The sequence below is a fragment of the Erpetoichthys calabaricus genome, chromosome 4, assembly GCF_900747795.2.
Source record: "Erpetoichthys calabaricus chromosome 4, fErpCal1.3, whole genome shotgun sequence".
Classification (NCBI taxonomy): domain Eukaryota; kingdom Metazoa; phylum Chordata; class Cladistia; order Polypteriformes; family Polypteridae; genus Erpetoichthys; species Erpetoichthys calabaricus.
Genome location: NC_041397.2, coordinates 109,138,019 through 109,162,500, shown reverse-complemented (window position 1 = coordinate 109,162,500; position 24,482 = coordinate 109,138,019). Strand labels below are relative to the sequence as shown.

Below are 24,482 nucleotides of genomic sequence, written 5' to 3'. Positions count from 1 at the left end.
CTGTTTTATTTTGTGTTACGTGAATTTGTGAAATTTGGTTGTTTAGCTAATTTGTAATAGCAAGGTAAATAATTTTAAGGGAAATTCATGGAAACAGTGATAGTTTATGTCATCTAGTTTTGTCTCTATAAATTATTAATTTTTTTTATTTTGTTTTATTTCATTTTGTAAAACATTTGAGATTAAGCTTAACGTTAGTAAGGATGTTGGTACATTTAGTGCTGGTTACTGAAAACTGAACTCTTTCAGTATAATACACCAAACTCATTTACCTAGTTTTGAAATTAAAAAAAAATTAAGGAAAAATAGAGATTAAATTATTTTTATTCAATTTCATTTCTACTCTCTTTGGGACATTTTGATTTTATGTTTATTTCTAGGCTGGGATGCCTTTTGTGTGGAGAGTTCACACTGATGTTTTTTCTGACCTTATCCATATTCCATTAATCTCACAACCCAAAGACATTCTCACTAATCAGTAACACTAGATTGCTCCAAAGTGTGCAGCTGGAATCTTGGAACTTAGTAATTCAGACCAGGCCAGTTCAAAATCAGGATATTATTCTAATTTAAACCTAAGATTCTGGAGGTCCTCTAGTTTGCAGCACAAACCTTTGTGGTCACCATAAGTGGCCATTAGTTTTAATATTCACTTAATAAAGCAAGAATCTGACAGGATTTATATATATATATATATATATATATATATATATATATATATATATATATATATATATATATATATATATACATACAGTATATATATATATATATATATATATATAAACAGCATAATATTCTGTTAAAATTAGATGCAACAGCTGATCTGACAGCATGTTTTTTACTTTACTGTATTAGAATCCCTATGTGAGCTGACAATAACAGAAAAACACAGATGGAACACCAGCATGCAATTGAATCAGGAATTGAAGTTTTCTGAAATATAAGCAGTACAGTGGCAAAGAAGTTATCATCTCTCCTTCACAGATCCTGAAATTTAGGGTCAAGGCCTGGCCTTGTTACTAAACAGGTTGGGTATGTTTTTCCTTCTTCTTCCAGGAGATATGATTTTCTTCCCAAATCTCAGAGACATGCAGATTAGGTTAACTGGAAACACTAACTTGACCATGTGTGATGGGCTATAGCCCTGTTGGTTCTGCCTTAACTTTGTGCCGTGAGGAAAGGCACTGTTGATCCAGAAATGGAGAAGCTTTTTAGAAATGGTTGGATGAAGAATTGACACCCACTCATTTTTCTACTTTATTCTTCACTGTGCACTCAGACAGAACTAAACTAAACATCCATCAATCCTTCCTTGCAGAAACCAACTAAGGTGGCAGTGCTATAACTCTGGTTACTGTCTGAGGTGGCAGTTTAAGTCAGCAGTTTGTAGCTTACATGGAAAACCGGAATGCAGCATGCTGCGTACTTGGGACCTCCAATGTCTTGACTCAGATGTTTAGAGAAAGAGAACAAAAAGAGGTTACTTATCGACCTTTTACGTTTTTAAACATTTGTTGAATGTTATTTGCACCCAAAAACACATATTTGATCATAAAGGCACGATTTTATGAACTTTGTTTTTGAATACACTGTTGGAACACTTTAATTCTTTTTTATTATAAATGTTCATATTTTTAGGCTAGAATTCTTGCTTGTCTGCAAACTCACCCTGGTCCATCTGTGCACATGGGTACTGATGTCCTAGAACAGAAGGTTATTGCATCACGCTCCTAAATGTGATGTTTTCTCCTAGACTTGTCTATGTTACGATAGTGTGGCCACTATGGGGAGCTCCAGTCCCCCTAACACCCGACACAACAGGCCCAAGTCCAGCAACACACAAGGCTTTATTTCAGTGGAACATGCTTTTCCTTCGTTCCCCACCAGCACTAAGTACAGTACAATAAGCACAGCAATAAGCACAGCACTTTTGTTACTTCTTTCTCTCTGTTGCTCCTTCCGCCTCCACTCCTCCTCTGGTAAGCTTAGTCCTCCTCCTCCAGACTTTGGCTTCTGGAGTAGAGTCTGCTGGTTCCTTTTATGTGATCCCCAGGAGTATTTCCTGTGTCCTGAAGGTTTGGCCCAGGAGCACATCTGGGTAAGGCTGGAACCCCACAGAGCAGGGCTGCCTAGTCTTAGCAGCACCTCCTGGTGGCACCCATGGCACCCAACAGGGCTGTTAAAGAACTCCAATTTCCATGAGGCCCTGTGGGAAACACAACCCTGCCATCTAGTGCTCCAGGGGAGGTAGTGCCCTGTGTGTGTCCGCTCCCCTGGTCCTTCAGTTATGGCTTGATCCTGGCCGGGTCTGTCACAGTAGATAGATAGATGGATAGATAGAACTTTATTTCTCCCGTGGGAAAGTTAGCTTTTTACAGAACCTTTAAATAAATATATAAATAAGTAATTCAAAATAAATAATTAAACACCCACACACACACTCAGTTTGGTCGAAATGTACATCAGAGTGACAATAAGGAAAGAAAATTCAAAAGAAAGAAACGTTCTGATTTGGAAGTCCCAGTCCCACTGAGACACTATGCAAATGTATTGCTATTGGTGTAATGGAGCCCCAGTAGCTTTTCGTGACATCCTTTGCTGAATAATTAATTGGTTGAAAGTTCTCAGTGTTAATATGTCAGAACGAGGATGTTCATAATAGTAGTCAATTTTGTCTTTATTTTTTCTTTGCTACTACCTCCAGGCCATCCAGAGTGTGTCCTATAACTGAGCTTGCCCTTTTAATTATCTTGTTAATTCAGTGAGCCTCTCTTAAAGTGATGGTATCAACCCAGGATACCATAGCGTAGAAAATCACACTGGCCATTACAAAGTTGTAGAAGATGTGGAGGATGTCACTTCCCACATTAAAGGAACATACTCTTCCAAGAAAAAAGAGCCTGCTCTGTCCTTTCTTACATAGTTCCCCTGTGTTATGAGACCAGTCCAACCTCTCATTGATGTGGACCCAGAGTACTTGCACTCCCTAAATGGTGACTGGACATAGAGGCTTTTTGGTGCAGCTAAAGTCAATAACCAGTCTTTGTGTTTTTTGCATTTTGTGCCTACGAGTTGACTTTAATTTTTCTTTGCCTGCTTAATGACTTACATGGGTTGTTGTCCTTGTTTTTTTGTATTAGAGAATCTTAATAAACTCCTTCATTATTTGGTAATGCTTACCCATCTTACCCATTGTCATGGATGTTGTTTCTCTGATCAGGTAGGTCCCTTGATTTGTACTTAATATGTGAAATACCTTTGGGGTAATTTGGGTGCCCATTTAATGATTCAGTGTTGACTGAACACTGAAGTCTTAACTCTGGAAGTAGGAATATACAATAAAGTAGCTCTGGAAAATGCTGTGACTCAGGATACCTAATCTCAAAAAGATTAATAGTATTCTACACATATATACTGTATAATCTGCAGAACTGCCACTTTTCAAGGTACTGTGTATGCAATGCTAAAATGGCTCTTTCATGCCATGCATAAGTACATGCCCTGAACCAGTGCACCATTTTGCCATAGACTAGCGTTGTAACTCTAGTTAAGAATATGGAAGGCAGAAGCACAGCATTTTGAGGATCAGCAATGTTTCTCTGCATCTTTCCACACTCTTCAGTAGAGTTGATTGGCAAAACGTTTTCCACATCGATTATGCTGAGTTCATCGGTGACCTTGAATATATTCTCAAAAAAGTGCTGGTTTAGGCAAACTTTTTTTCCAGCATCCTGATGATGATCAGCAAGGCCATTGTGACATCACAGAGCTGTAGCAGCCAATGTCTAATGGGACAGCCCCCTGGCTATATAACATGTGATCTTAGTAGAGGGCGGTATACCGGATCAACCACTACCAAATGAAATTCTTCTTCTGGTATGGATTTAATTAGAATTGTTATACTGGTATGCTAAAAATTACCTGAAAACTTGTGAGTACATTTAAACATTAAATGTTCATGCAGAAGGAAAGTGGAAATTTTCAGTAATATATAATACATGCTTTAAAAGTAATGTGTTTTTGTATGGACCTGTATGTGAGCTATCCCTTTAATAGTATTACCCAGAGTGCTGTGCAAGTGAGTGCAGGCAGGAAGGAATGAAGTATCTATGCTTTTTAGTGTTGTGCTTATTTGAAAACAGCAGCACTGAGTGAATAAATGTGTGTCAGTGAGAAAAAAACAAACTTTTTGATTTGAGAGAGACAAGAATCTGTTATGAAATCTGTGGGAATGAAGCTTCAATAGATTCATGTTTCCTAGCCCTGTTGCCACTCTGTGCAAGAACCTTTTCTGTTATGATGTTTAATATTATCTCAGGGAGGCACGGTGGTGCAGTGGTTGGCATGGCCGCCTTACAGCTCAAATTGCTGTTTGGCTGGCAGCCCTCAGGAACATTTAAACAAGCATTGCATCATTATAACCCACTCAAAACTAGCTCAGGTTCTCCTTCCCTATTGACTTCATGGCGCTTCACTGAGTTTGGTGAAGTTCCCAAACACTTCCACAATTTTGCCAAACTCAAGGTGAAGCAAATTCATCAAGGTTAGTTTATCACTGTTCTTCAACAGGGGGGGTCCTATTTGTAATTTTCTGTGAAAGTCTCATCCCTCTTTTTTGAATCCTCTTGAGGCCTATCAGTGGGTGAAGTTCCCTTCCCATCCCTACGCAATAGACTGCTGCCACTTAAGCATCTAGCCCTGCCCTAGCTTTGAAGTGCTAGCAGACCACTACATTCCCACCCTGCCAGAGAAGAGCTATCTGCTGGCTACTGCAGTATTTAGTAACAAACCCAGTAATGGGAAATGAGTGATTTATAACATCATAGCAGATTTATTTACACTTTAGTTTTTTTTTCAGGAAACCCACCCACATTTGTGATTTTCAGGCTTTCAGGGAATCATAAGGGTTAATCAGGGGTTCCAAGACTTAAACAGATCCCCTGCCATGTATTTGTACTGTCTGCTTGATGAAGGTATACTGAAGTATCTTGTCTTTCAACTCAGCTCCCTTGCATCAAAAACCGATGCGGGTGGGCTCATGTGTTACATACAGACGCAGGTAGTGACTAGACTGAGACTGAAGCCAGGTTGCAGGAGCAGGAAGACAGTACTGATCATATTGCCACAATATTGTCAGAAGCACAATATGTTAGTGATTTTGTTAGTTTACTTTTCAACAACATCTGTTATAAATTTAATTGACAGAAATTGTTTATGTTTAAAATTTGAAGGCATTCCAAAAGATTGTCCCTTTCTACTCCTTCATATGTATTTCTAATATACTGTATTCATTAGTACTTGGGTGTTGTACCATGTTAGCCATTATGAATGTAGAGAAAAGCCAAGCAAAATAATAAAAGGTGTCATTTTGCTTGGCTTTTCTGTAATATATTCAATGTAACTGAAGAGAGTAACAATTCTAAACTTAGTCCTGAAAGAAGCCTCAATAAACACACTTGGTTATGTCTGGTTCTTTAGACTGAAACAAATTAAACACTAAATTTAGTAAATACAGAAATAAGCTTGTACTTGGAAAAAATAAACAGTCAGGAGAAAGAGGGGACTTCTAGCTTGGCTGTGTTTGAAAACTATCACTTCAGATACTGTGGTGCTATTATTTAAAGTGATATATTAGGTAGAGTGCATACGGTAAGACTGCAGTGCAGACAAAGATAAGATTGAAGGATATCTTATATACAGTGCTTGTTGAGTTCTTGATGGAGCCGCTCAGCATAGTGTTTCATGTTGAATTCCTTTACTGACATGTGATAACTATAGTCGGCCTTGATAGTTTGACTCTATAAAAAGGACAACAAATGTTTACAATGAGATGTGCATATAATACCAGATAAATTAAAAATGGTAAATGAAAGTAGTATGTTTCAGGAATCTTCCTTATATATGTTTTGACTTCGGTTCACTTCTGTAGCATGTCTGTGATTTCTAGACATCAATCACTCCCTAAGTGCAGAATCATCTGAGGATTTCTGCAAGTGACATGACCTGATGTTATATTTGTAGTTGGAGGTGTACAGAGTAAAGAGAAAAGGTTAGGTCACTTAGTTTACCAGTGTTGTTTGGGACTGCAGAAGATTTGAACTTCAAGTACTTGATTTTGTACGGTATGCTGCCACTAGTCTTTTGTGATCTTCTTCAAAATGTGTTGTCATTTGGGTTCATCTCTGTAGTATATCTCTGATTTCCAGTTAACAGCACTCTGGCACCCTTTTGGAAGAGTTTCTGCCATGGTTGTCATTGTTTTGTTTGTAGCAATGGCGTTCATTTGACATTACCGTGCTATTCCTGTTGTGATATAGGCATTTTGTTGGCGCCGACCCGACACAGACTCACAACGGAGGCACGTATAAAATAAACAAAAAGATTTTTTTTTTCTTCACCTGTGGGGCACGTCTTCCCTGTGAACCCCACAGGCACAACACAGTCCCAAAATACAAAGAAAGAAAAATCACCCCAAATCACACTCTTTGTCTTCCACTCCTCCCAGGGCAGCTTTGTCGTCCTCCTCCTCCCAACTCTGGCGCCCTGAGTAGTGGCTGCAAGCTCCTCTTATAGCCCACCTGGAAGTGCTGCAGGTGCTCGTTGACCTACTTCTGGCTGCACTTCCGGGTGTGGCTGCGCTTCCGCCCAGAAGGGCCCATTAAGCCGTGCAGCTCTATGCAGCTCCCCCTGGCGGAGGCCACGGAGCCCAACCAAGATGAGCTCCGGTGTTCCACGAAAGTGGCCCCAATGCAACCCGGGGTGCTGCCAACAAAGGTTCTGAGTGACGTTGCGTGGCTCCCATGGCTGCTCTCCCGGATCAAGTGACAAAGGGGCGTCCTGGTCGGGCATGGGTCCCGGCCGTCCACTACAGTGCCCCTCTCTCTGCTGAGCCCCGTGGGGCACAGCGGCTCGTATTGCGAGGGCTGGTCTCCTCCAGGATGGGGAGTCAGTGTCCTTCTGTCCACAGCTCTGTCCTGCAATGACAAAACCACAAGAGTGGGAGGTGCTGCCCCGATGCCCACGCCCTCTGGGCGTCCTCCGCAGAAAACACCTCCAGCCATGGCCACAGCGGTTGCACTCAAAGCAACGCCGCTCCCCTCTGGTGTGATCCCTGTGGGACCGGAAACAGGAAAGGAAGTCTTGCCCCAACGTCCGCCCAGCTGAGGGTGGCTGGTGGTTCCGCCCCACTGCAGCACAGCCCTCCACTGTCTGCAAGCAGACGAGCTTACACTGCGCTCTGTTTGAATGCCCCTTCTTTTTCCGGGGTCTACTCTTGTTTTGGGGTGTACCAACGGTCTGGGTCCCCTTATGGAAAGAAGAGGGACCCTGTGCCGTCTGCACTCCTTTGGATGCCCGCGAGACCAGTGCTGGCAGTCGGGGCAGGGCTGTTTGGCAGCCTCCCTGCACGCTGCTCTGCTGTGCTGTTAGTCATCACGGCTGTGTCTCTTGTCCGAGGTGCGGCCACGTGGCATGTGGAACCAATCAATACGGCAGCCCTTTCAGTTGCTCCTCCCATATACTCTCTGGTACAGGCGTCAATCACCTGTAGCAACGCATCAATACGGCCGGAGAATCCAGCATTGTGCCTCCTCAGCCACTGTTTTACAGCCCTTAGGGGCAGCCCGACCTTCCTCTCCAGCCGCTCGAGCGTCTCCTGGAGCAGTCCCAGCGCCTGTAATACAGACTGCACAGGTTGGAGAAGCTCCTCCAGCTCCTGTACAGCCAAAGACAGGTTAGTTTCGTCGGTCGGCAGTGGACTCGGACTTACCTTGTTCCACCTTGCCAACCGTGAGTCCTGCAGCTCCTGCTCCTTCTCCACTGGTGCCCTTGGGGTTTCATTGGGTTTGGGGCAGAGGTTCGTCGTTCCTGCTTGTACTTTACTTACGGGAAGACGACACCCATCCTCCACCCCCTTTCCTGCCACAAGGAAGTGGCTTCGCTCCTTCACCGCCCCCTTCACAATAGGGAAAGCCAATAGGGAGATCATCCGGGTACTCCTCCTCCGCCTGATGTCCTGCGGAGAAAACGGGGACCGGACCTACCTCGCTCGCCCTCGACCTCACCCCGCTGTTGTGCCGTGACTTGGTGCCCCCAGGTCACCGACGCAGACCCGGGTCACTAGCCCCTGCATGGATCTCGTCTTCCAGGGGACCTGCCAACAAAGATTCAGAGGGACGTAGCGTGGCTCCCATGGCTGCTCCCCCAGATCTAGTGACAAAGGGGCGTCCCGGCCGGGCATGGGTCCCGGCCATCCGCCATACTGTTTAAGATGGTGTTGCAACAGTATGCCTATCCATATATTGGGTCGAATACAAAAACTTTCTTTGATGAGCATATTCACATAGGAAATGAACAAAGGCATTTTAGACCAGGGAATGAGTATTTTTTTAACTTGGTTTTTGTATTTTATATTGTGGTTGTTGAGCTTGCTTGTTTCTATACTTTTCTTGACTCCTTCCTGTCCAGCAATTATTCTTTGTCTGTCCTCACCAGTATTTCCATTTCACTGTCATTCTTTTGTAGAGGTTAGTCTCTGTTTCATTTCTTCAATAGCAGGCTCCATCGTAATTAGATTTGATTATATAAACTTTACTAATCCCATGGGGATTTTTGCTCTGTACTTGTAATTTTACTGTTGTTCTATTGTATTGTATTGTGGATTATTGTGGATTATTGTGTTCTGTTCTGTGTATTGTATTGTATTTACTCCTTTTTTGACACCCTCTGCACACCCAGTCTACTGGGAAAGAAGACTCTCTTCGAATTGCCATTCCTGGGATTCTTCCATTTTTTTTTCCCTACAAGGGTTTTTTTTGGGAGTTTTTCCTTGTCTTCTTAGAGAGTCAAGGCTGAGGGGCTGTCAAAAGACAGAGCCTGTTAAAGCCCATTGTGGCACTCCTTGTGTGATTTTGGGCTATACAAAAATAAATTGGAAATGGGGAAATTCAGATGTGTACAGCAGCAGTAACATAAAAAAAACAAGGGTACAGACTCACAGAACAGATAATACAGCTAATCAGTCAATCGATCCATCAATAAATAAATAAATAAAAATAAACTCAATAAGTACATTAAATTGCCTGATAGCAGTAGGCAAAAAAGACCTTCAGAGGTGCTTCTTAGGAATGAGCTCGTGGCTAAAAGTGATCATAGAGAGTGCCTCATGGAAGAGATTTTGCATGATGGCATCCTATTTTGCCACCATCCTCTTTTCCACAACAGCTTCTAGTGTGTCCAGGGTTCACTCTGTAATGGAGCAGGTTGTTTGTTAAGCTGAAGTTGTTTCCCCAAGAGACTGCAGCGTAGGTCACCACACTACGCATAATGCATGCGTTGTGATTCTAAAATAAAGCAAACCTGGTAGACTTCTAAGTTTTTTGGATATTACATTGAGCATACCTTGAGGCTCCTTAGCCTCCATTTGTGAAGATGCAGAACCTTCTCTTTGCACAGAGAAGTAATGGAAAGGAAACTGTTCCTTCTGGCATTCTGTTTTACTGTTGTTTTGTGCTTGGTGGTTGCCAAAGAGTATTTTAGACCTAAACAGCACTGGCTAATTGTTTAAGAAGGATGAATGACTGAAATGATAAATTTAAATCCCCTAAAGTGCAATTTTCTAGTAATTACTTACACCATAGGCATATTCTATATAGGCGAAATATTATGAAAGTTTCAAAATCTCAGCAACACTTTTTAAACAAATTTAAATGGTTTAGGCATCCCTGAACACAATTTCTCTCTTTTGGAGTGATGTATGTATGTCTGTCTGTCAGTCAGATATGAGTCTGTGGTATTGTTAACTCAAAAAAAAGAATCATTCAATCTGAATGAAACTCGCCATAGTTTTTAACATTGTGAAATGTTAGAAGCCCATTGATTGTGAGAAATTGTGATTTTCTGTTTTATTTTCCCTACATTTGCCATGTGTTTATATAGGAAAAGTGTTCTAATGGCATTAACATTTTGGCTCGAAGTTATCAAATGATTTATGCAGTTTAGACATCTCTGAACATGATTTGACCGCTTTCAGCATGATGTCTGTGTGTCAGGATGTGAGTCTGTGAACACAGAAATTCAAAAAGAATTCATTCACTGTGAATGAAAGTTATTGGCATTGTAGATGCAATTCAAAAGATTTACATTCACTGCAGATATTTTCTTTTGCACCAGATGCAGCAAAATTGCTGAAGGACAATGCTTTTCTTTTTCATAAAGATAAGATTTTTCCATTTCTTTACATGGAGTAAAATAACATTGTATACAGTAGAATTGTCATGTGCTGGACATATATTTTTTGACATTGTCATATGTTGTATTTCTTGTAATGTGTTTTCTTTTTATGGACCTAATCCTTCTTTGAAATAACCATTATTTATCTTTTTATTTATGTGTAATACATTTGTACGCTTATAATTATTAACTTCTAAACACCTTGAAACTATTAAATAGATAGATAGATAGATAGATAGATAGATAGATAGATAGATAGATAGATAGATAGATAGATAGATAGATAGATACTTTATTAATCCCCAAGGAGAAATTCACATACTCCAGCAGCAGCATACTGATAAAAAACAATATTAAATTAAAGAGTGATAAAAATACAGGTGTAACAGACAATAATCTTGTATAATGTTAACGTTTACTCCCCCGGGTGGAACTGAAGAGTCGCATAGTGTGGGGGAGGAACGATCTCCTCAGTCTGTCAGTGGAGCAGGACAGTGACAGTAGTCTGTCGCTTAAGCTGCTCCTCTGTCTGGAGATGATACTGTTTAGTGGATGCAGTGGATTCTCCATGATTGACAGGAGCCTGCTCAGCACCCGTCGCTCTGCCACAGATGTCAAACTGTCCAGCTCCGTGCCTACAATAAAGCCTGCCTTCCTCACCAGTTTGTCCAGGCGTGAGGCATCCCTCTTCTTTATGCTGCCTCCCCAGCACACCATCACGTAGAAGAGGGCGCTCGCCACAACCGTCTGATAGAACATCTGCAGAATCTTATTGCAGATGTTGAAGGATGCCAGCCTTCTAAGAAAGTATAGTCGGCTCTGTCCTTTCTTTCTTTCTTTCAATTATACTGTATAATTATATATATTATCCTGTGATTATCCTGAGCATAATTTGGGTGGTAAGACTAATGACTAAAAGACATTATTCATGATTAATAGCTGTACAGAATAGTGAAACATTAATAATGTATAAATTGATAAAGTTAAAAAAAGATTGTTGATAAACTATACTTTTGGTAATATATCTAAAAATAGTTAAAACAATACTAATTCAATTAAACGATTGCTGGTACATGAATGAATAACTGACTTAAATTATCCAGAGCGTTTTTGTAAAAGCATTACAATTCTGAAGTAGCTACACATTTATATTTTATTATTGCAACTAAATCAAGAGAATGGTGTCTAATTGCAACAGCTTAGGAAGTCCTGTGATCAAGCCAAAATCTTTTGTTTCAGTTGGCACTACTTATGCAGAAGCTTTTATTTAGGTTAAAATGGAAAGCAATCACAGATGTTTAATCTCTCATTGATCAGTTAGTCGAGCAAAATATGGCTGGACTGATATAACTGTTGACCGAGATGTTATTTCATGGCTCTTTGTCATGGTCTCCTTTTATTAAATGGGTGACAGGTCAAACAATGAACAATCAGTTCAAACACTGTAATGTGGAAACTAATTTACTGCAATGAGTAATAACACAAAGACAGTAATATTTTAAGATTGTCACTATTGTGTACCAGTTACAAGGGTAACCATGTAAGGGAAGGCCTTTTAGTTTTAATATTTTCTATATTTTTGAATAGTGAAAACTTCAAAACTAAATAACACTTATGGAATTTTGTAGTGACCAAAACAGTATTAAACAAATAAAAAAAAATACATATTCATTCCGCAAAGTAGCCACCCTTTGCTTTGATGTAGGCTTTGCACACTGTGCATTTTCTCATTCTGCTTCATGAGGTAGATGCTTTCACAACAGTCTTGAATGAGTTCATTAATATACCTAACACTTTCTGGCTACTTCTCCTTTACTCTCTGGTTCAGTTCATCATAAATCATCTCTGTTGGATTTAGGTCACATAAATCTGCAAAAGTAATTGATCACTCTATTTTATTTGACAAATAGCTCTTACACAGCCTAGAGGCATGCTTTTTGCCATTGTCCCCAGATGAACAAATGATGGCCCATGTAGGCGAGACTGCACAGTACATCACTGTGGAATGCTGTTATATCTAGCCTGGTTAACTCTGTTTGCAGTTCTAAGAAAACTGTCAACAGTGTGAGTGGCAAAGCACCCCAGTAACATCACACCTCCTCTTCATGCTTCACAGTGGAAACCACTACAGGCATCATTCATGGACATCTGCGACTTCCCATACAAAGTTCTTCAGATTTTCCAGATTGATTGACTGACCTTCATTTCTTAAAGTCTTTTTTGACTTTTGTTTATTTTTGCCAAGCAATACTATTCTTTCCATATTATGGACTACTACAAGCAGAAATAATGGCCTTCTACCAAATTGGGCTATTTATATCTATGCTGGGCGGCACGGTGGCGCAGTACGTAGCACTGCTGCCTCGCAGTTGGGAGACATGGGGACCCGGGTTCGCTTCCCGGGTCCTCCCTGCGTGGAGTTTGCATGTTCTCCCCGTGTCTGCGTTGGTTTCCTCCGGGCGCTCCGGTTTCCTCCCACAGTCCAAAGACATGCAGGTTAGGTGGATTGGCGTTTCAAAATTCGCCCTAGTGTGTGCTTGGTGTGTGGGTGTGTTTGTGTGTGTCCTGCGGTGGGTTGGCACCCTGCCCGGGATTGGTTCCCTGCCTTGTGCCCTGTGTTGGCTGGGATTGGCTCCAGCAGACCCCCGTGACCCTGTGTTCGGATTCAGCGGGTTGGAAAATGGATGGATGGATGGATAATATTAGGATTGTAATTAGGATCATTTAATGAGTGTTGAAACTCCAAATTCCAACAAAGGTTAACATGGAAAATACCTCTTTGGCTCAGGAAATTTATAAATATGTATTGCAGATTTAGAAAATGAATAGGTGAATATTTTTTTAAAGGGAATTCATACCTAGGGATCAAGTTTATTGTTTACATTTGTTTATTTATTTTAAGAACACATTATGTGTTGGCAGTTGACAAATAAAGCCTATGTAATGGTACATGCTTACAAATGCATGAACTACATAAACATACAGTATGCAATTGCCAAAAAAATCATGACTGCTGATCTTGCTGGAGAAGTCATGTTCCTTTCACATATTAAGTTAGATACTGGCAATACTTCAGTAAGTAGATTACGATTCATTTTGCTTAGACAACAATTTCTAATAGATTTAGCATTTGCTATAACTATAAATAAATTTCCGAGCCAGAATTTTGACCACGTTGGAATATATCCATGGACTGATCGCCAGCAAAGCAAGCTAAAAAGTTGTGCCTCTAACCTTCTTTTAATTTATTTATGTAGTGAAAGGACATATTGCTACTTACTTAACATCAAACAGACTTTGGTTAGGATTTATATTTTCTATAGTATATTACATTAGTCACTTTACCTGTTGAAGACAGAGAATAGAATACATTTTAAAATATTTGCAATCTTTTCACCTACATGTACCATCTGTACCTTCCCTTTGTATTGTCATGTATCTGAACCTACCTCACCTAGCGCTGCCTCTCTCGAGTTTGTTTCCCTAATGTCTGCTTTGAAGACCCTGTCATTTCATGGTGCCTTGCTCACATTCTGTCTGTGTCTATACTTTCCTTCTTTGAAGAAGACACTCAGCATGACTCTCAAACCTTTACTCTATCTTGTGTGTCTCACACTCACACTTGCTATTGTGATCACATCACCAAAGCCAAATTGACCAATCAGAGTACTCGAAGGAATGTATAGTAGATCTATGATTCACCAAGCAAGCTGATAGTGATAGAAAAAGAAGAATTAAACAGAGCCCAGCAGCTTTCACCCTGGTAACTAAATGCCCACCTGTATTTGCAAAGTATTTTTTTAGAGTTTTAAATTAAGTCATAAAACTGGTGAGTGTTTAATTGCATCGCTTTCACCTCAATAGATCACTTCCATGCATATAATACTGAGATCCACACAAAGATTATCCTTTAAAGAGAATTAAGATGCTGTGTTGGATATTTTAAGAAAAAAAAAAAACAACACTTGATTTATCCTGCTGCCTCAGCCAGTTTGTAATGTGCCTTTTCACTTTCCTATCTGTAAGGCCAGCCACACTTTCCATCAGGAGTCCGAAAAGATTAGTCATTTTATGTCAGGATGGGACTGAAAGGAGAATATTGAAAAAATGCCACATGAATTCTGCTATATTGGCATTCTGTTAGATCATTGTCGTAGAAGCTGTAAGTTAATGTGTGATGTGTAATGTGTTTGGAAATGAAGTAATAAATTACTAGCTCTGATTAGATTTTATATAGATACATCCTTCCATCCATGTTCTAACCTGTTTAATCCATTTCAGTGTTGCAGAGAATAAGTGCTTACGTAGGTAGCACAGGGCACAAGGTAAGAACCGACCCTGTGCAGGTTGCCATTCCATTGCAGGGTATATTCACATATACACCCACATTTGTTCAAACTAGGCCAATAGGCAGTTTTCATTTAATCTACACATCTATGGGAAGAACATCCATATAGACATGGAGAGAATGTGCAGACTCCATGCATGATGTGATATACATACAGAATCTGAATATGTGATGCAGCAGAGCTGTACAAAACATACATAGACAGATAAATAGGGTTTTGCATTCTGGAACGAGTGGTGCAGGGTAAAGGCTGGCCACTGTAAGGTTCAAAAGAAGAGAGATATTAGATATTTAAGCCTGTGCTAGAGATAGAGGAGCATCAGTGGACAACAGAGCCTAGAGATGATGTGTAAGGAAGGTGTTAGATAGATAGATAGATAGATAGATAGATAGATAGATAGATAGATAGATAGATAGATAGATAGATAGATAGATAGATAGATAGATAGATAGATAGATAGATAGATAGATAGATAGATAGATACTTTATTAATCCCAAGGGGAAATTCACATACTCCAGCAGCAGCAGCATACTGATAAAGAAAATATTAAATTAAAGGGTGATAACAATGCAGGTATACAGACAGACAATAACTTTGAATAATGTTAACGTTTACCCCCGCCCCCGGGTGGAATTGAAGAGTCGCATAGTGTGGAGGAGGAACGATCTCCTCTGTCTGTCAGTGGAGCAGGAAAGTGACAGCAGTCTGTCGCTTAAGCTGCTCCTCTGTCTGGAGATAATACTGTTTAGTGGATGCAGTGGATTCTCCATCATTGACAGGAGTCTGCTCAGTGCCCGTCGCTCTGCCACGGATGTCAAACTGTCTATCTCCGTGCCTACAATAGAGCCTGCCTTCCTCACCAGTTTGTCCAGGCGTGAGGCGTCCCTCTTCTTTATGCTGCCTCCCCAGCACACCACTGCGTAGAAGAGGGCACTCGCCACCACCGTCTGATAGAACATCTGCAGAATCTTATTGCAGATGTTGAAGGATGCCAGCCTTCTAAGGAAGTATAGTCGGCTCTGTCCTTTCTTACACAGAGCATCGGTATTGGCAGCCCAGTCCAATTTATCATCCAGCTGCACTCCCAGGTCTGCACCCTCTGCACACAGTCATCCTCTGATGATCACGGGGTCCATGAGGGGCCAGGGCCTCCTACAATCCACCACCAGCTCCTTGGTTTTGCTGGTGTTCAGCTGTAAGTGGTTTGAGTCGCACCATTTAACAAAGTCCTTGATTAGGTTCCTATACTCCTACTCCTGCCCACTCCTGATGCAGCCCACGATAGCAGTGTCGTCAGCGAAGTTTTGCACGTGGCAGGACTCCGAGTTGTATTGGAAGTCTGATGTATATAGGCTGAACAGGAACGGAGAAAGTACATTCCCCTGCGGCGCTCCTGTGTTGCTGACCACAATATCAGACCTGCAGTTCCCGAGACGCACATACTGAGGTCTGTCTTTAAGATAGTCAATGATCCATGCTACCAGGTATGAATCTACTCCCATCTCTGTCAGCTTGTCCCTAAGAAGCAGAAGTTGGATGGTGTTGAAGGCACTAGAGAAGTCCAGAAACATAATTCTTACAGCACCACTGTCTCTGTCCAAGTGGGAGAGGGATCGGTGTAGCATGTAGATGATGGCATACTCCGCTCCCACCTTCTCCTGGTATGCGAACTACAGAGGGTCAAGGGCGTGACGGACCTGTGGCCTCAGGTGGTGAAGCAGCAGCCGCTCCATGGTTTTCATCACATGCGACGTCAGAGTGGCAGGCCGGAAGTCATTCAGCTCACTAGGACGTGATACCTTTAGGACTGGGGTGATGCAAGATGTTTTCCAAAGCCTCAGGACTCTCCCCTGTTCCAGGCTCAGGTTGAAGATGCACTGTAGAGGACTCCCCAGCTCCAATGCACAGGCCTTCAGCAGTCGTGGCGATTCTCCATCTGGACCCGCTGCTTTGCTGAGACAAAGTCTTCTCAGCTCTCTGCTTACCTGGGCTGCTGTAATTGTGGGTTGGGGTAAACTCTCTCCTATGCTGTTATCAGCAGAAGGATGGGTGGAGGGTGCAGTACTCCGAGGTGAGAGTGGGTTAGGGTGGTCAAACCTGTTAAAAAAGTTGTTCATCTGGTTTGCTCTCTCCACATCTCCCTCGATGGTGGCACCCCACTTCAAGCTGCAGCCAGTGATGATCTTCAACCCATCCCACACTTCCTTCATGCTGTTATTCTGCAACTTCTGCTCCAGCTTTCTCCTGTACTGCTCCTTCGCTGTCCTGAGCTGGACTTGGAGTTCCTTCTGCACACACTTGAGCTCATGCTGATCACCGCCTTTAAAAGCCCTTTTCTTCTGGTTCTAAAGGCCCTTGATGTCACTTGTAATCCATGGCTTGTTGTTAGCATAGCAGCGTACTGTTCTTACTGGAACTACAATGTCCATACAGAAGTTGATGTAGTCAGTAGTGCAGTCAACAACCTCCTCAATGTTCTCACTATAAGATCCCTGCAGGATATCCCAGTCCGTAGTTCCAAAGCAGTCTCTCAGAGCCTGCTCTGCCTCAGGGGACCACTTCCTGAATGAGTGTGTGGTTGTAGGTAGCTCCCTCACTCTTGGTTTGTAGTGAAGCTGAAGCAGAACCAGGTTATTATCTGCTTTCCCAAGCGCAGGCAGCAGGGTAGTGCTGTATGCGTCTTTAACATTTGCATACAGTAGATCAATAGTCCTATTACCCCGGGTGTTACAATCCACATACAGGGAGAAGGCAGGTAATGTTTTGTCCAGTGTTACATGGTTGAAGTCTCCAGTGATTAGCACAAGTGCCTTGGGGTGTTGTAAAGGTAACTTAGACGAAATGGGTAATGTTTCCCAAGATGCTGGATTGGAGGCAACTGAGCAAGCTGGAAACCTGACTTTCCACATTAGAGTGGAGCCACTAAGATGCTTTTAGAGGTAAAAAGGACTCACACCTAAAAGAGTGCAGCTTACATCATAGTTCCGAGGATGGAAGAGGGGAAAATTGGTTTTCCATTAAATGGATCAGGCAGCTGGAGACCTTGAAGACATGGCATATGTATTCTTTATGTAGTTGCAAAAATACACATTAACAAAAAAACACAGGAAAAGATTAATAAAATATTTATTTGTTAATTATATTGACATTTTCATGTATACAGTGTTCCTACACTGAAATGTGTCTCTTTCATTTAGACACGACATTATTCTATCAGTCAGTTTTTTCAAAGCCTTTATTAATGTTTCAGGTTCAAATGGAGATGATAGACTATTCCAGTGGTTCTCAATCTGTGGGGCGGGCCCACCTAGGGGGGGCGTGAAGTAATAAAAAGGGGGGCGCGAAGATGTGAAAAAAAGAAAACAAGAATTGAAAATATGAAAAATACATCTATTGAAACCAGAACAAATTAACTTAAACTACATTCAGATAGTAGAAAAATAAATATAGAGTTAGATAAATGTCGATAAAAGTTAAGTAGGTATAATAAAATATGCATCTATGATATATCATTAATTAAAAAAGAACAAATTGGTATTATTGGGCTCCTTTCAAAAAAACGTTAGGGGGGTGCGATTAAAACTGTTATGAAAACTCGGGTCGCAAATACTTAAAGGTTGAGAAATGCTGGACTATTCTGACTACATTGAGTACAAGGCAGCAACCCATCCTGGAGGAAAAGTCAGCATTTCATTGGATAAACTTAAACATCCAAATACAGTCATATCAGAGTTGCCAGTTAACCTAACAGGTTGTTGGAGGTATAATTTTGGACTGTGTTTTATAAGTCCTCACTATTACTTCTCAATGCACTATACAAGCAGGTATATCAATGGTTTATATGTTGTTTTTTTTTTTTTTTGCTGGTTAAGTGACTTCCTCAAAGTTACAAAGCTAATCAGTCTTATGGACTGCCATTCTCCTTAGCTATAGTCCAAAACATTAACATCTAAGCCATGCTTTCTGTCAATTGCATAAGTGTAAAATACACAATTAGAAGTCTTTTGTAACACTCTGTTGATGGAATATGTACTTAAATGTAAATCTATGGAAGAAAATAAATCAAGGCCAAGTCTGTGTTCTAAATATATTATATAAGGCTTTCTTAATGAAGTATATCTGTTCTCCAAATGTATGTGATTTTGTTATACATTAGATACTGTTGGGTATATTAGTATTGCTTAACATTAATACTGTACTTGCATTAGATTAAAGAAAAAATGAATAATATAAAAAAGATCTTTTCTTGTGCTTTATTTAATGTAGAGCTTTTGGGCCTCTTTTTTGAGATAACCACTGATTTTGCAGTCTATTAAAGCATTAAGGCAAGCTTTTCAGTCCAAGAAGCTCACCAGTCCCACTCACCTGATTTCTCTAAAATGACACCAAGTCTAGTTTTTTTGGTCCCCAAAGTTCTAGTGTTGCTTACACTACTTGGTCATTTATTCCTTGTGCCTATAGTTCTCTGTGTTAAGAACAATACTCTAATGGTTTTATGAAATTTACCTTTAACAAGTTTCCATCTATGTCCCAGTATGATACCTGTTTGTGTCTCTCCTCTGCTGTGTCTGAGTTTGTTTGCCTTGATAACTGCTTCTGCCTATTGCTGGCAGAGTAGGCTCGCTCAGTGCCTGGTCCTCTGTACTCATGTAAGTGGATATGATGTTGGATGGCTTACATTTATTTTATCAAGTTGGACATTAATCAGTGTCACTTAAGTTAAAGCCTATCCAGATGTCATCAGGCACCAGACAGAGACCAATCCTGAAAGGAACATTAGTTCCTCACAGGGTACACACACTAAATATTCAAGCCAAACTGACCATTCAGATTGCTCAAAAGAACCAGACACACTCAGACCTTAGCATTTATTATAAAGTCGATTTGTGTTTCATCAAACAGGCTTATAGTGATAAAATATGAAAAATTAAACAGAGCCCCAGCAGCTGTCACCCTAGTGAGTAAATATCCACCTGCATTTGCAAAGTATTGTCTATCACAAGGTACACATACACAGACACATTGAAATTAGAATTGATACTTAACCAATTATACAAGTGTTTATAAAATGGGAGATAAACAGACTTATGTCATTATCATGGCTGAATTTTAAGGTCTTAAGACCTTTTTCTATAGTAGATACCATTCTACATAACTGTTGTTAGGGTCATATCCCGCCTTTCTATGGGCATAACGTCCGGAGTTTTGACCTTGAGTTCATCAGCCCAATGCGATAAAAGGTCATCAGTTGCACCAGTTTTATCTTATCTGTGGATAAATCCTTTAATCTCTTAGCAATAGAATTAACAAAGCCTATGAGAAAACTCGTAATCCCGGCCCACCTTAAATCCATTTGCACCACTCCGTCAGTGTCTTTTGTGTTGTAAATGTGTCGATCAGTACAAGCAGCAAGCAGCCTGCTATCCCATTCAACCCCCACTGCCACAGTTCAGGTCACAAAGATGATTCTCAGTGCTCAAGTGGTTTATCTGGGAGTGAGATTCCTAGAATTGCAGAGGGTAAATAATATATCATCATTTGGAATACATGCATTTCATATGTGTTCCTTGTCAACAATGATCTATGTAAACACATTGCTAAAGCAGAAACCTTTTTCATACATAAATTTCATGTGTTCCGTGTCTACTATGATCTATGTAAACACATAGCTAAAACAGAAATGTTTTTATACATACATTTCCTGTGTATTCTGTGTCTACAACAATCTATGTAAACACATTGCTAAACATTTTTCATGTTTTAGTAATAATTGACAAAATGTAGACATGAAGTGTATAATGTGTGAAGTCTAGTCCAAATATCAAATAAACACTTTCACAAAAGGTACAAGTATAACAGAACAAGTGTGCTTTTATTTAAGAATACAACAGAAGAAAAAAAAGTTGCCTTAGGGTAAGTCAATGACATGACTGCTTGGATGGTGCAACGGTAATCAAGAGGTCGCCGGTTCAATTCCTGGGTCCACCAGTCATGTTTTTGAGTAGTGAGCAGCTATTTTTATTACTATTATATAATAAAAACATACATTTGATTTGAATCTGTAACACCCGGTGTAAATGTATGGTACTCGTAAAAGTTATCATTTTTTTTCACTTTTGTTCTGTCAGTCATGATCACGATATAACCACCACTCCCAACCTGTCCCACCACCCCAGAATTTACACTGTTAGTTTTTATTTAAAACTGGGAATAACTGTGGATGTGAGTGGTGTTTTGGGACAATGAAACTGGAAATTCTCTGATCAGGAGGGATAACAGCTGACACGCAAATGCTGATGAATCATGACACCTTGGTATCTCATTGTCACTTTAATTTTTTTTATTCAGTTTTATTGAGTTTTCCTGCTCATGCTGAATTAGTATGCACTTTATTGTCCATGTCAAAGCCGCACTGACAAAAAAACAGAGACATAGATATAAATGAAATTTGGAATAATTCATTTTATCACTTGTATAGTACATTTTGGAAAACATTGTGGCACTGATGCAGCATTATTCATATTATTCATATTCATTTGCATACCTTCATGCAGTTGTAATCAGTGACTGCGTTTTTGTTTTTTTTTTCCCTGATCTTGCCCAATCTCCACATTTTGGTGCAAGGTAGAGTTTCTTTTGTACTCCAGGACATGCAGAGGAAAGAATAGTACAGAGAGGTCAGTTCTGTGCTATATGCAATCATCATATTCAAATGTTAACAGTTCCCACACACCCAAGGACCGTCCTTCCTACATTTATGACATGTGTACCTGCTGCAGTGTACACACTTCTCTCTATGCCATAGTTCCTAATACAGTGGAACCTCGGGTCACGACCGTAATTTATTCCAAAACTCTGGTCGCAACCCGATTTGGTCGTGACCTGAAGCAATTTCCCCCATAGGATTATTTGTAAATACAATTACTTCATTCTGGACCATACGAGCTGTATGTAAATATATTTTTAAGCACAAAAATAGTTAATTATACCATAGAATGCACAGTATAATAGTAAACTAAATGTAAAAACATTGAATAACACTGAGAAAACCTTGAACAGAGAAAACTAACATTGCAAGAGTTCATGCTATAGCCTTACGAACCGCTCTCTGTAAACACTTTTTTTGAATGAGTTTTAAGCACAGGGAAAAAATGAACATTTGAAAAATCCATAATTTATGCAAAAACTAACCATAAACAACCAAGAAAACTAACCTTGCATGAGTCGAGTTCTGGCATGAAGGAAGTGAGGAGGAACTGGGTGGAGAGGAGATTACAGTTTTGAGGTAAAGTCTGTGATGATGCAGGTTCGCTGCATGCTCCCAGCTCGCTTCCAGGAGCCCTTAAACCCATCACTGTAATGTTACCGATGAGCACGACAGTGAGGCATTACAATGGAGCAATCGGATGGTGCAAAAAGTGCCACGTGCTTTTATTAAAATCAACAAAACAACAATCAAAAACAAAGTCCAAATTAAATAAAGTGCAGTGCTTCCAGAATCCTTCAATAAATAAATGATCCCATAAAAACAGAAGTGAAGTGGAGGTTAAAATCCAATAGAAAAAAGTCTTCATTAAATACAACGAGGTTAAAACAATGCTCGAAGTAGTCTCTTTAAAAACAAGCCCGGTGCATTCTTTAACTGCCTTCTCGGCCTTACGCGGCCAGCCGTCTCTCTTGCGCTCTCTCTTTTGCTCTCTCGCACTCTCTCTCTCGCTCGCTCTCTCGTGCTCTCTCTCGTTTGCTCGCTCGCTCACTCTCTCGCTCTCTCTCTCTCTGTCTCTCTCGTTTGCTCGCTCGCTCACTCTCTTGCTCTCTCTCTCTCTGTCTCTCTCGTTTGCTCGCTGCACTGGGAATGCACAGGGAGAGACGGAACACGTGCAGAAATCATCGGCGCGTACGAACCGGAAGGGAAACTGGCTTGTTCGTCACCTGAGTGTGTGGTTGTGAACAGATGCAAAAGTTTGCCAAACTTTTTGGTCGTAACCCAATTTGTACGCGGTCCGAGACGTTCGTGACCCGAGGTTCCACTGTACATTGAAGGGGCACCTAACACTGAGTTTGCTTTTCTGGGGGAAGCGGTGGTCTTGGAACAGAAGCTTGGCAATGTTACATCCTCTTTTCTTTTTCCATTGCCTTCACCTTTTCTTGTAAGAAGCGATGACAAAGCTCCTCTGCAAGGTGAGCCAAGAACACTCTTCTTTTCTCAGTGGGCCCCGTGTATGCCTTGTACAGTACATGTGCGTTCATCACCGCCAGGTCAAGCATGTTGTAGAACACAGCAACCAGTGTGTTCCTGTTCACACTGAATAAGTTCACACCTTCTGGTCCATGATGTCAATGCAGCACTGGGAAAAAAAAAAGAAAGAGACAAATATATGTGACATTTTGAAGAAATTATTTTATGACGTGAATAGTACCAATCAGAAAACATCACTGCACTAATGCAATATTATTTGAAAACTAACAGAGTCAGATCTGTGTAAAGTTAGCTTTTTTTCAGTTTTATTCTCTCAGTCAGTATCTCTCAGTATTCTCCCCCTCCTGATTTGACGCTGTTAGTTTTTCAACTCCAGGCGCTTCACTCCAAGATAAACACTGAGCACTGAGAACCTTCTTTGCGAATTGAGCTGCGGCAGTGGGTATGATATAGCAGGCTGCTTGCTGCTTGTGCGGATCGACACAATTACAACACAAAAGACACTGATGGAGAGGTGCGAAGGGATTTAAGATGGGCAGGGATTACAAGTTTTTTTGTAGGCTTCTGTAATTCTAGTGTTAAAGAAATTCTATTTTATTGATATTTGTGTTTTGCCTGGTTTTCGAATTTCTTGCCTGAATTTTGACTCTGATTCTTGCTTCTTATCTGGGTTTTCTTCACCTTGTTTATTTTTTATTTGTATTGTTTTGCCTTTTGCCTGTATCTCCCAGTTCAATTCAAAAAATTAATAATCTGTTTCTTGTCAAGCGTGGACAACTACCCAGAGGAAAACTCAAGCAGACGTGTGAGAAATGCAGAAATGTAGAGAGAGTACAAACTTCACCCAGACATTGACTGGACATAGGATTCAAGTCCACTACACTGGATTCAGTGCTAACCACTGAGCGACTGTGCTGTAATCAAGTCAGGCATTTTTATTAAACTTTTAAGTGTTTACTGCAGAGCAATAATTAGTTAAACAAACACAAAACCAACGGTTCTCTTCTATACTATTTGACCATGTATTACACTACTTTAAGGATTTATATTTATTAAGTTTTAAATTTATGCTGAATACCTAATTAGTTAAAGATAAAAAAAATCTCTGCATAAATTGAAGCAATAAAAAAGAGCAGATTGCTCAAGAGCTGCATTATTAATATTTCTACTGGCCTGTGTCTAAATGACATTTTACCCTTTAAAAACGTCCCAAATATGCCTTTAATTAAGCAGACTAATGTCATACATTAAACATTTTATAGATAATGGCACTCTCTGTCGAACAGTTACCAGCACTTGCTTCTCTAATTGGCAGTTTCCTGAAAATGGCAAAGCCGAAAAAAGAATGATATCTGTTAATGTATACAGAACCAGATTGCTGAGTTTTCCATCCATGTTCAGATAGCTGTATTGCTCTGTCATGTCTGTTTTAATTTGTTATGCAAGAAGAATGAATAAAACATCCTAAAATATAAGTTGGCATATTGATAAAGAAAAGTAAAATATACATATATTAGATACTATTTTATTTAAAATGCCACATGGAGAGAAAACTGGCATCTCAAGAGACTTTACAGCTTCTGTGCTGAATCTGCCCAAGTCTGTTTGAGACTTATTATACCAAACATGGTATGCCATTCATTTTGCTTTTCAAAAAGTCTGTTTAAAGTACAAGCAGAGGTCATTTTTCTCATTCTGA

General features: G+C 40.3%; 1 protein-coding gene across 3 annotated transcripts in view; it reads left to right on the top strand.

Annotated features, from left to right (window-relative positions):
• enox1 (ecto-NOX disulfide-thiol exchanger 1) overlaps window positions 1-24,482 on the top strand; it is a 722,268-nt gene that overhangs the window by 152,047 nt on the left and 545,739 nt on the right. The window contains exon 2 of one of the 3 annotated variants that reach the window (XM_051926915.1): window positions 859-1,030. The exons of the other annotated variants lie outside the window; for them this stretch is intronic. The gene's annotated coding sequence lies outside the window, so the exon portion shown is untranslated. The remainder of the gene's footprint in view (window positions 1-858; window positions 1,031-24,482) is intronic. 3 annotated transcript variants of the gene reach the window in all.